Below are 13,206 nucleotides of genomic sequence, written 5' to 3' on the forward strand. Positions count from 1 at the left end.
CTTACTGTATTCCACTGAGTCCCTCTAGGCTCCAAGCATTTTGTGTTGTGGGACACATTTCCTCCATTTTCCGAGAGGAAAAGAGAGCTCTGTAACGCTCAGGGCTGCTGCTGTTGCATTAGCTGGTTCAGACAGCATGCCTGACCCCACAGCTTAAGAAGAGGCAAGGTAGACTGAGTTTACAGGGTCAGCCCATTGTGGGGGGGGGTAGCTGAGCTTACAGGGTCAGCCCATTGTGCGGGGGGGGGGGAGCTGAGTTTACAGGGTCAGCCCATTGTGCAGGGGGGCGGGGGACTTTAGAACATCTGAGCAGCCAGAGGAGAGAGTCTCCTGAGCCAGCTGCCCTCCATGACTCTGAAGACAAGCAGCTTTGGGAGACGATGAGGCCAGAGATGCTTCCAGGAAGTATTGCTGTCCCCTCCCTCACTGGCCCAGCATAAGGAGTGGACAAGTGCTCCCGGCCAGGTACAGACCCTTGTCTGGCTCAGCAGGCATGGGCTCCCCCTTGGGTTGTCATTCTGGGGGAGGAGCCATGAGCAGATTGGTGGGGTAGACACCTGAGTAAATGCAGACAGGTGGTATCTCTTCCTCCCGGTGGCCAGCCCATCACTACGGAGCTTGCCGTAGGCCTACTGCTCACCTATACAGCACCTCACCTGCCCTTCCCAGCACCTCTGAGTGGGGATCCCTAGGTTCATTATTTGGAGGACACAGATTCAGAGGTAAGGACCCTGAGCTCCAACTCGCTAGAAAGGGTGTGAGGACTTGGAGGTGGGCTATGAGAATGCAGCCTCCACCTGCGACCGTGTCATCTCCAGGAGTGCGAGTCTGGAAGTGATAGCTTGGGAACAGATAGAGCTCGAAGGCTGGGGCAGGGCTGCTGCTGAGATCTGAGTATAGGGATGGAGAAATGAGACGGTGTGCGTGCGTGCGTGCGTGCATGTCTATCCATCCATCTGTCTGAATGTGTGTCTACCAGACCTCAGGGCTTTGTGTTACGGTATGTTTTTACCAGCACTGACAGGATTCCATACCCCAGACTGGACCGGAAACCTCCACAAGGTCAGCCATTACTAGGCCAAGATTCCAGAGTCATTCATAAAAGCAGTGTCAGCCAGGAGAACGTCCCATGCTCCAGGTTGTTTCTGGGCCTCTGTACTTCCATTTTCTAAACAAACCAGGGAATCAAGCCGCCGACTCTCAACTCTTGCAGTCCGTGGGGCATCTTCAGGCCTCTGAACTGGGCAGCACACCATGGGGAGTTCCAAGCCCTTGTAGAAATACCTCAGGGAAGGCAGACACCCCTGATCCCCCTCAGTGAACTGGGGGTTCTGTGCTCTTGCTGGGAGTTGGTTTCACTCTGGCAGTCTGACCGGAACAGACGACCCTGGGTAAAATAGTCCGGCACACGCGTCTCCCTGTAGTTCACTCTGGGCTCCGCCAGGAGAGGCCTGAAGGATACGCCCGCCCCTGTCCTTGGCAGCTGTGGGCAGAAGCTCATTTAAACAATTGCCTGAGCCAGAAGGAACATTTGAGTCATTTATTTCCTGCTCTCTGAGAAAGGCTGGCGAAGGCCTCTATGCCCATTTGTCTTCAAGCTGGAGACTCTGAGCCTCAGGGAATGCCGGAGACGCCCTTTAGAAGTTTCAGAGCCCTAATCCAGACACCATCCACCTGGGTGGGTTGATCTGTGGGATGAGAGTTCGGTGGTGGTACTGTGTCATTAAAAGGCTCCTTTGGGAACTAGCGGCTGTTTGCTGTCTGAGCCTCCCTTGCTCTGTGAGGGCTTGTGAGCCTCCGTCTTTCATTCAACAGACACACACCGACAGAAGGTTTTGTTGCTTCCTTGCAGGGTTAACCTGCTCTCCCTGGCTCTGGCTGAGGCTGGCTCTTCTGTTCTGTAAAGCAGTCCTTGAGACAGCATCTCCCTCCTAGCAGACACAGCTCTCGTGGCTTTCTGTGCGATTGTCGATCTGTGTGGCAGCAGATGCAAGGCATCCCTTTCCTCAGAGAGGCTGAGCCTTCAAGAAGACACAGACGGAGCTTAACCCAATGCCCTAAAATGTTTCTATGTTCCCCACCGGCACCGCCCCCTGTGTGAATGAATATGCCTGGTCTGAGGCCTTTGTTTGAAGGGTATTGTAGAATACGTGGTCTGGGCTGTTGCACCTTTGCTCTCTTTCTCTGTGTAGGTAGGGGAGGAGGGAGGTGAGGGTCACCCTGCACCTAGGTCGTGGGACCCACGGGGTGACCCCTGTACTGGGTAGGTGAGCTTTGGGTAGGTGGTATCAAGTGAGTGTGCTCTTCATTCTTCCAAACCCAGGCAGCCAGTTTCAAGCTTTCGGTCCCAGACAGTTCTGTGTTGTTCTCACAGCTGAATAAAACCTGTTCGGCACGACAGCTGTCTTGGGATTATGGGTGTGGGTCCCCCTTTCTGTGGTGAAGATGGACAGGAGAGAGGAGACATGGCCGCCATTATCAGGAAGCACCACTAAGCTTTTAGCTTCAGCCCTTAGGGGTCTGGAGGCTGCATCTTACTCACCCTACAATGCACCTGTGGACTGACTGCTTATGCTCTACCTGCTGCAAGGAAGGTGCATGATTCTTGGGAAAGGCACACACAGCCCTGGAGGAGTCATTATCCCGAAAGATCAGGGTTGTATGTGCTTGGAACGAGAGGGGGCATTCAGGAGACAGAACGCAGGCTTCCTCTAAGAGCTGCTGATCTCAGGGTCCCCAACCACTGCCTTGATCTTTGGAAGAAAGCTAAGTTGGGAACTCCACCCTGGAGTCTGGGAACAGACTGGGTGGACAGAGGGCCTGCACATTAGCCAGTTTCTCTGACATGGTGACAAAATGCCTTGTGAAAACAGCTGGAAAGAGACTGTTTACTTTGGCTCATATCTCAGAGATTTTGGGTCAAGGCTGGCTGGATCCACCGCGTTGGATCTTGTGTAAGGCATAATGTCACAGAGGCTGGAATGTGTAGCCGAGGCAGGAAGCAGAGAGCGGAAAGCAACCAGGGCAGCACGTCCTTCCAAGGCATGACCCTAGTAACCCATTTCCTTCCATTAGTAAAGCTCTCATCTCTCCTGCAGATAGTACCCCCATTTCAGGACCAGGTTTTCACCACGCAGTCCTCACGTCTGGGAAGGCAACCCACTGATGCTAAGCTCCAATCTCAACCTTGCAGCATAAGTCACCTGACCCCATGAGACTGGAACAATGGCTAGAAGGAGCCCATCTCTGTGAAGACCATAAGTCCCCTTGTTACTGGGGAAGCCACTGCTAACCTTTCCTATGAGAGAAAATAGCAAAGTCCTTTGTCTTAGTTAGGATTTCATTGCTGTGAAGAGGCACCGTGACCATGGCAACTCTTCCCACCCACCCCCCGCCCCCAGAACTGGGGACCGAACCCAGGGCCTTGCACTTGCTAGGCAAGCGCTCTACTACTGAGCTAAATCTCCAACCCGACCATGGCAGCTCTTATAAAGACACATTTGACCGGGTCTGGCTTACAGTAAGATGTTTAGTCCATTACCATCATGGCGGGAAGCATGGTAGTGTGCAGGCAGACGTGGTACTGGAGAAGTTGCTGAGAGATCTACATCCACATCCTCCATCATCAGGAAGAGACAGTGGCCCACTGACTAGGCTTGAGCCTCTGAGACCTCAAAGCCTTCCCCAAGTGACACACTTCCTCCAACACTGCCCCGCCTACTCAATAAAGCTCTGTACAATAGTGCCATGCCCTTTGGGCCCATGGGGGCCACTTTTATTCAAGTCACCTCGTTTTTCATTCAAGCCACTCTTATTTCTAGATTCTGTGACGAACTTAAAAAACCATTTCTAAGCAGCCAGCAGATATAGTGGAAAGATGTGTTTTGGGGCATCTAAGACAAACATAGGTGAGTGTCCCTTCCCCCATCGTCACACAGGATAAGAGCTGCCTCTCTACTTGTCTTCCTTTCCCTGGTATTCTAAATCCCAGAAACCTGAGGCTAGGTCTCTTTACCTTTGCCAGCACAGAGCCTGTACACAGATACTCAGTAGTTCTGACATGAACAACCTCAGTTCTCTGCACTGACACTTCATTTCTTTAAAGGTAGAAATGGGGTTTATAGGACAAAGGCTGTTTCAATCACTGTGTTTAAACAGGTATCAGATGCCTGTGGCCTTGTAGACACCCAGGAAATGGATTTTAGGGTCCTGCTTCTTCCTGAGGCCAAGCCTCTGACATGAGCATTATGTCTCTGAGGCTGCATCTCATGGCCTTTGCCTTCTCTGGGTCTTGAGAACCCCATTGGACCCGTGGTCTCTGGGTTGCCTGTGTCTCGGCGACGGCTTCTTCTAGGTTGCCCACTTGAGTGCAGTAAACCCAGTGCTTGGCCAGGAGACAGGGAATGTGGGGTTTTTCATTCTATTCACAGATCCTGGTCAAAGGGGGGTCTTCGCTTGAGGAGAGTAGGAAGTTGACTCGAAAGGCAGAGTTTTTCTACCCTTCCCTGCTGGTTTTTGTTGGCTTTTGTAAGGTGATGAACTGTTTCCTCACTCTCTGGGCTTGACTAGCCTTATAAATTCATCGGACCACTAACTGTAATAGTCTCCATTTTGAATGTAGACTCCATGTGCTCTCTTGGACTTGTTTAGATTCTCTTCTTGACCCAGCTTTAGGAGAGAGACCTCTGAGTCTGTCTTAATCAGGCCTTAAGTGTGTTGAAACCAGTTCAGTAAGAATTCTACTAGACTAGTGTCTTAGGGTTTTACTGCTGTGAACAGACACCATGACCAAGGCAACTCTTATAAGGACAACATTTAATTGGGGCTGGCTTACAGGTTCAGAGGTTCAGTCCAGTATCATCAAGGTGGGAGCATGGCAGCATCCAGGCAAGTGAGGTGCAAGAGCTGAGAGTTCTACATCTTCATCTGAAGGCAGACATGAGAAGATTGACTTCCGGGGAGCTAGGATGAGGGTTTAAAGTCCAAGCCCACAGTGACACATCTACTCTAACAAGGCCACACCTCCAAATAGTGCCACTCCCTGGGTTAGGGATACTCAAACCACTAAACTAGCTTACTGAGTGCATACCTTCATGCTTAACCACGTGTCCCATGCAGGCTGGCTTTCACCTCCAGCTGCCTCTAATATCAGGCACTGAGTTCAGTCTCTCAAGTATTTTCATTTGCATCAGGTAGAAAGTACGAGGCCGTGTGGGAAGCAGCAGGGATCTGTGGGGCTCTGGCCCATCTTGAGCGGCCACTCTTCGAGCCAGAGCAGGGAAGGCTACCAGGCCTCTTCCTCCTCCGCTGCCTCTGCCCCTGAGTCAGTGACAGGCAGCAGGGCACAGCAGGCAGCTAGGAGCCAAGGCATGGCGGGGAAGCCCCGAGCAGGAAGTGGCTTCTGTAGACTGGAGTAGCTTCCAGTGAAGAAAACTTCAGGAGAGCATACTCTGCCCGGAGTGTTACAGCTCCATAAGACGGGCACTCAGATCTCAGTGAATGACTTTATTCCTCATGGATAGGAGCTTAGAAACATCTTGGGGTGGGTTGGGGTCTAAATGCTTTCTATGGGTTTGGTCTGAGATGTTAGGGATGCCTCATCTGCATGTGGAGGGGCTTCAGGTGTTGTCCCTACGTGACCGATTGTCACAGTCTTCTCCATGGTGTGTCATGATCACATATTCCAGACAGGAACCTGTTCGGGAGTAGATTTAAATGCCTACCATTCTCAATTACTAGAATTGCTGGGGTTCCTGAATCCACTAGACCTTATCAGGTTTCTGTCTGGTGGCATGGTCCCACAGAGCAGGACGGCCCTCCAAGTCAAGGCTAACCTATCCCACCAGCCCTCAGCAGACTGTAGACCTGTGACTGGGTCTGGTTAAGGTAAACTGAACTTCTGCCTGCCTCAGAGACTTATGGGAAATAAGATGGCTGTTAGTTTAAACCACAAAGATTTAGATGGTTTGAACTGTAGTTCCTTTTTTTTTTTTTTTTTTTTTTTTTTGGTTTTTTTTTTTTTTTTTGGGGCTGGGGGCCTACCCCAGGGCCTTGCCCTTCCTGCGGAAGCGCCTCACCACTGAGCTAAATCCCCAACCCCAAATTTATCAGTGTTTTTTTTTTTTTTCAGAGCTGGGGACCAACCCAGGGCCTTGTGCTTGCTAGGGCAAGCGCCTACCACTGAGCTAAATCCCCAGCCAGTTCCTTTTTTTTAAAAGATTTATTTATTACATGTAAGTACACTGTAGCTGTCTGCAGACACACCAGAAGAGGGCACCAGATCTCATTACAGATGGTTGTGAGCCACCATGTAGTTGCTGGGATTTGAACTCAGGACCTCTGGAAGAGCAGTCATTGCTCTTAACCACTGAGCCATCTCTCCAGCCGTGAACTGTAGTTCTGGTTGGCAGTATCAACAGGGAGAAGAAAAGTCAGAACAACAGAACAGGGGACAGCAGCAAAGTTTCTCTGAGGTAAGCACAGAGTGGGCATCGTGGTTTCCAGATTCTGTGGAGCAAGCGAGCGAGCGAGCGAGCGTGCGTGCGTGCGTGCGTGCGTGCGTGCGTGCGTGCGTGCATACCTATGCAGTGCTGGGGGGTGTCAAACCCAGGGTGTCACACACATTGGGCACACACTTTCTCACCAAACCACCCTGCCAGCCTTTGTCTTTGGTGGCCAGCCCTGAAAAGAGATGTCACAGAAGTGGATTTGCAATCGGCCTGTGTGTCACTCCCTCAGCCACCAGACAGCAACCAAAATGCAAGAGAGGCTGTGCTAATGTCAGGGTTGGCTTAGCAGTTTGTTCCAGCTGAGCAACAATTATGTCCTCCACTCCAGATCACACTAAGTGAACACATGTGAGGCTGAGCTGTAAATAACAGCCAGAAGAGTGATACGTCAGCACCCATCCCTGGAAGCTGGAACAAGCCTTGCCCGCCGCCCATGCTGCCCGGGGCCACTGCAGCTCTCCTGGCGGCTCAGCCTTTTACATTTTGTTTTGAGGCACTGGAGATCGAACTCACAGCTTAGGCAAAGTGTCCTCCACTAAGAAATGCCAAAGCTGTTTTTATTCTTATTGTTTTCCCTGTTTGTTTTTATTTGTATTATATCTGTGTGTTTATGATGTGTGTGGGTGCCTATGAGGGCCAGAAAACGGGGTGAGATTCCCAGACCTGAAGCTACAGGCATCCAGTACGGACTAGTCAGTGTGAGTGCTGGGAACTGAGGCCAGTTCCTTTTGAAGAGCACTAGGCACTCTTAACCACTGAGCCAGCTCTCTAGCCCTTTAAAAAGTTTTTTATATTTTATTTATTAATTGATTGATTGTGTGCACATGTGCACAGGCCTGTGTCTGTATGGTCATGCCACAGCTCACATGTGCAGGTCAGAAAACCATTCATTGGAAGTTGTCTTTTCTGTCCCACCGTATGGGTTCCTGGGACTGAACTCAGGTTGTCACGCTTGGCAGTGGGTGCTCTAACCCTCCAACCATCTTGGTGGCCCTGAGTTCTTGATTCAGAATGTGATACAATGCAGAGACAGTGGGTACACGTATGATATTGACCGGCCATCACCACGGCCCTTTCCAGAACCTCTCCATCACTCCGACAGAGCTCCATACACACACACACACACACACACACACACACACACACACACACACACACACACACACACACCCAGGTGACCACTGCTCCGCTGTGTAGTCTGTTAATTCCAGATGTCACCCAGCAGTAGGTCCTTCCCTTGTCTTCTTGGTCCTCGTAGCTTCCTGCTCTTACCAGATGTTCCAGGCATCAGAGGAGCAGTCCAGTGAGGGCATAGGAGCCCCATTTCCATTAACACCCAACCTGTTTCCTTTGTTACGGTACAAGAATCAGACCACATGACATCAGTGTTAGGATGCAGGCATTGGCTTTACCACAAAGTCTGCAGGGAAGATAAGACAAATCCTCCTTCACTCATCTCCTGGAGAGGTTTCAAGGACCCCTTCTCCTTCCTGTCTTTTACCTTGGCTTGTCCTTAGTAAGTGCCTTTACCTTCTTCTAGTCAGATGATGGGGAAGCATGGCTGGCTGGAACGCCACCTCAGAGTATGTCTTGCAGCCCCAAGGGGGCACTGTTCGTTTTCCTTGAGCAGCCTTAAACAGTAGCCCACAAAAGTTGGCTTCCAAAGCTAGATATATAATTACTGCTTTAGTCTCTGAGTCTTGGAGCAACTTGGGGAATCCTGTCAGTCCTTGGGGCCAAAGAAACCCTGGAGGGGGTCTTTAAGTAGCCTGCTCTCATGAAGTCAGTGAGAAGATAAGGTGTTGTACACACGCACTGTCAAGGTTCCCCATTCTGCCCTTCCGTACACCACACACACACACACACACACACACACACACACACACACACACACAGCACTGCTCTGTGTCTTTGACACACAGGGAATAGCATTCAAGGTGGGGGTGGGAGTTAGGGGCAGAAAATGCCATGTAGTCATATTATAAGGGAAAATGTCCCATGTCCCACAGCCAACCCTTCAAACACACCAATTACAGAGACAGGGGATGGTGAACAGCAGAGAAAGAAGATCTAGTCAGTGCTCACCGAGAACAGAGGCAGAAACAGATAAAGGGGTTCAGTGACTTGAAGTTTGTCTTTGGGATACTGGTGTGAGCTCTAGGTATAGAGAGAACGAACTGTTAAATATAGTAAAAGAACTGAGGTCAATCTGTAACAACGCTGAGGAATGGTTCCTTCTGAAGAATGCAGTCTATTAGGAGAAAGGGCAGTGGGAGGAAAAGCGTTGGACAGAAGATGGTACAGGGGACCCAGCTTCAGTTCCCATCACCCTCATGGCAGCTCACAACTGTATGTGATTCCCAGTTCTCAGGGGATCTGGCGCCCTCTTCTGGTCTCTGCAGACACTGCATGTGTGTGGTGCATGTACACAATTGCAGGCAAACACCCATTCACATAAAAAAAAAAAAACTCTTTCAAAAAAAAGCAGCTGAGACATAGCACCGATACCTACTAATGGAGGGGGACAAAGGAACAATATTCTTGAGAGAGAACAAGGACAGGGACTTCTGGGAAGGAGAGGCTTCCCTCTAAGCCAAAGAGGAGCTTAATTAAGAGTAAGCCTCGGTGTGGGGGAGGGGACACTTCAGAGGAGGAATATCTCTGAGAAAAATTTTCCCTGAGCAGTCTCTAGGTCAATCCCCCAAAACAAGGAAATATGACCTTTTTGGGTTGGCCAGAATTTTCACACTGTGTGATTTAGTTCAAGACCAGAGTACGTGACAGAGAGCATGGAGGAGCCAGGTAGTGGTTAGGGCCATAAAACAGGGGCTGCTGTTTTAGGCCCTAGCACTGACAGCTTCCTGACTCTTCCAGAGAGAGCTGCCAGGAGGTGGGGCCTGATTTGTAGGCTATGGGATGGGTCTGGCCTGTTAAAGGGACCACTGTCTTTTAGGGGCAGGCCTGTGTTCTTACAAGAATCAGGACAGGGTGAATAGGATGTATAAATTCAACTGTGCTGGCCAAGGTGTGTCCTTGCCTGCCATTGTCTCTGCCTTGATCCTGCATGGTAGGCCTTTAGATGACCTGCTTTCCCCCGAGGGCCCCAAGTCTGGGTCTTCCAGGATGATCTATTGGAGGCTACGCTACTACCATAAATCGCTGTGGTTATTTGAGATAGGGCTGTCCTGCCTATAGACCTTGCTATCCCTGTAACTAAGGCCGACCGCAGCTTTAGGACAGTGACTTGGAGTATGCTGGGTATCTACATGGATACACCTCCAGTGACTAATGTCCCTGCAGAAGGGCCAGGCACTCCAGAGCACAGGACGCAGACACCAAATGGAAGCAGAGACTTGGTTATCTTGTAGGGCCAAGCTTTTAAAGCAAGCTCTAAGCTCCAGTTAAAGCTGGGGGAGGGTAACTCAAGAAGCCTTAGAGATTGGGTCCCCAAGAGTGGGAGTGGGGGGAATGGGGAGAGCTAAGTGGCAGTCAGGGGAAGGGCTCTGCTCGGACTTGCCTGGGGAAACTTAGTTTACAGTTATAGCCAACTCCCCACCCCTTTGTGCGGGGGTTCACTATGGGAGGAAATTCCACCTCATTCTGAGGCAAAGAACTCCTTTTCATTAGGTAGCAAAGCTGGATTTTGCTCCTCAGGAATCTTCTCTCTCCTCATCCCCCATGGTCTTTTGCCTTGCCTTCATCAGGAGAGGCCAGGGTTGCCTCTGTTGAGGTGAGCAGCTCCCTGAGTAACTCTTCTCAGGTCAGGATGGGTTACTCACTAGGTTTACATCATCAAAGAGTACATTAGTCCACTCTGCTTTACTGAAAGAATTAAATGAAGAAAGCTGTGTTTGTGTGTGTGCGTGTGTGTGTATGTGTCTGTATGCATGTTTGTATGTATGTGTGTATGTAGGCATGTATCTGTGTGTAGCACTTTGCCTTGTACTCACACACAGTAATGGTATTAGTTATTTTGCTGTGAAAGGCAACTTAGGAAAGAAAGAGTTTATTTGAGCTTATGGTTCCGGAGAGCAAGCCCATAAGGCCAGGGGAGTACAGGAGAGCAGGTAGGCAGAGCAGGAAGCTGAGGGGTCGTACAAACAGAGCAAAGTGGGGTGAGGCTGTAAACGCTTGGAGCCTCTCCCCAGTGACGTACATCTTCCAGCAAGGCTGCAGCACCTCCTCAAATAGTGCCACCAGCTTAAAAGGCAGTGTTCAAATTCTCGAGGGCGCATTTCCACAACTGAGGCTCCTTTCTCTGTGATAACTCCAGCTTGTGTCAAGTTGACACACAACACCAGCCAGTACATCCAGGGATGTGTTTAGTTACTTAACCTTCAGCTTCTCTATTGGATACAAATGCCCTGTCTTTCCTATTTAGGAAGCACACACAAGAAAGCTTTTCTTTACCACCTCTGTGTATGTAGAGACCACGCCCCCGCGGCCCCCAATCTCCAGCATATCCATCAAAGAGACAACGTTTGAGTTAATTCAGCAGTGGGAAGGAACAAGAACGTTTTCATGTTTCAGTGTAGGGAAGACAGGCCATTGCTGAGAATTGGGTCTGGTTCTAGGGGAGACTTTTAAAGGAAGGAGTTTAAAGTGGAGGCTATGGCATGTGGTTTCAAAGTTTGTTTCTCGGGGTCTGCTGTTGTTTTCCAGTGAGTTGATGGGTCTTTGGGCCTTACAGAGCCAGTTCCAAGCTGTGAATTGGAGTGACCCAAGGCCATGGAGCAGTCTCACAAAGGCAGAGGCTTCTCTGCTGTACACACACTGACTGTGGGAGTTGACATTTGGTTCTCGGCTTTCAACGCACTCTCCGGCCCCTTTCTCCTGTTCACAGCTAAACCTCCCCAAGCCATAGCTCTCCTTGCTGACCTCCTGTCTCCTGGCCTGTCCAGTGCTTGGGTCTGCATTCACATCCCTAAAATAGCGTTCCTGAGTCTTTGGCTGTGTTCTTGTCTTTGACTCACGCTGCGACTCCCTCATCTCACAAGCACTGCTGCCTTCTCGTGAGAATCAGTCCTTGTCCTGGCTTCTTGGGCCGTGCCATTCTCCCGGCCATCTTCCCCTCACTCCCCACACCTCCTCTTCTTTGTAGACGCCTTCTCCTCTGCCCTGTCACTAGGTGTTATGTCTCTGAAGACTTGGGTCTTCTCCTAACTGCCTGCTCCTTCTGCGGTGGTTGGACTCACTGACAGTGAAAGAGGAAGCACGTTTCCGGAGTGCATGGAGAAGGTGCAGCAGGCAGGGTTCAGTGCTTGAACTGTTGCTTTGTGTGGCCCGGTGGGCTGTGGCTGTTCCTGGCATGCAGGTGTCCTTTTAGTGGCTTAGTTTGTACCATGTAAATGAGGGCATTGGTCAATATTTGACTCTTGGCGAGGCCGGGTTTTTAGAGCAGTGGTTTTGTGGTATGAGGTCATGGTTAGCTGTGATTGGCTGTGCTCAGTCACTCCATTCATAATTGCTCCATCACCCCACTTTCTCCGGTGGCACTGCTGTGAACTCACATGGCTCCGGTCATCCATCTGTCTCTAGCACAGCCTGAAGCTCTGGACTCAGAGCAGCTGGCATCACCTCTGAGTGTCTTCTGAGAGCTTACAGTTTGCTCTGCAGACACTGGAGTTAACATCGTAACAAACGATTCCCCGACTGGGAGGGCACAAGGGTCTGCTTCCCCCTGTGTTTCTCCTGTTTGGCTGTGTGGCCTGTGTGGCCCATTAGCTGCCATAGCATCCTTGTTTGTTTGTTTGTTTGCTTGTTTTGTGCATTGCGTTGGTCCTGGTGCTGCTTCTATTCAGGTGCTAAATGCTGGCTCCCTGGTCTGCTCCTCCTGTACACCAGCTGATGCTATACAAACCTCGAACTCCAATTTAACTGGTCAACAGAAGGCTAGAGCCTCTACCTCTAGTACATAGAGACAGGCGGGCTTTCATAGAGAGGAGACAGAAGAAAGGAATCGGAGAGTGGAGGAGGCCAGCCATGAGAGGAGATGCCATGAGCACGTGGCCAAGAAAACAGCAAGTAACAGGGGACATGTGGCTCGGAAATAAGTGAGGACTGCTCCAAACTCCCAGTCTAGGCTGACAGCTTGTAAATAAAATGCCCGGACTGAGTGCCTTTTATTCAGGCCAGCTAGGATTTATGATTCACTTTACAGTTTTGTTGTCTGTGTTTCTGGAGACAGGGTTTCTTTGTGTAGTCCTGGCTGTCCTCGTGTAGACCAGGCTGGCCTTGAACTCACAGAGATCTGCCTGCCTATGCCTCCTAAGTGCTGGGATTAAAGGCGTGCACCCAACATTTCTTTGCCTATGTCTTTTCCTCTTCCTACATCAGAATCCTTGACTGTCTTCTACGTGTTTTGTTATGACACCTTGACACCTCTATGGCTGTGGTTGTCAAGCATTTGTCACCTGGGTAAGCTGTGAAGTCCCAGATGCCACCTCCAGGGATTCTGGAATTACAAGGAGTCTCAGTTTTACAAGCCCCATGGGTGATTCTGAGGACTGCATTTGGCAAGTGCTAGTCAAGTGTCTCTTTATTCTCCCCAGAAGGATCTGGTCTGGAATGGTAAATTGGTCTCTGGGAACTGTTTTTAGATTGCTTATTTACTTAATTATGTGTCTGAGTGCTCTGCCTGCATGTATGTATAGCACGCGTGTGCCTAGTGTCTGCAGAAGTCAGCAGAGGGCATCAG

The sequence above is a fragment of the Rattus rattus genome, chromosome 15, assembly GCF_011064425.1.
Source record: "Rattus rattus isolate New Zealand chromosome 15, Rrattus_CSIRO_v1, whole genome shotgun sequence".
In the NCBI taxonomy this organism is placed as follows: Eukaryota; Metazoa; Chordata; class Mammalia; order Rodentia; family Muridae; genus Rattus; species Rattus rattus.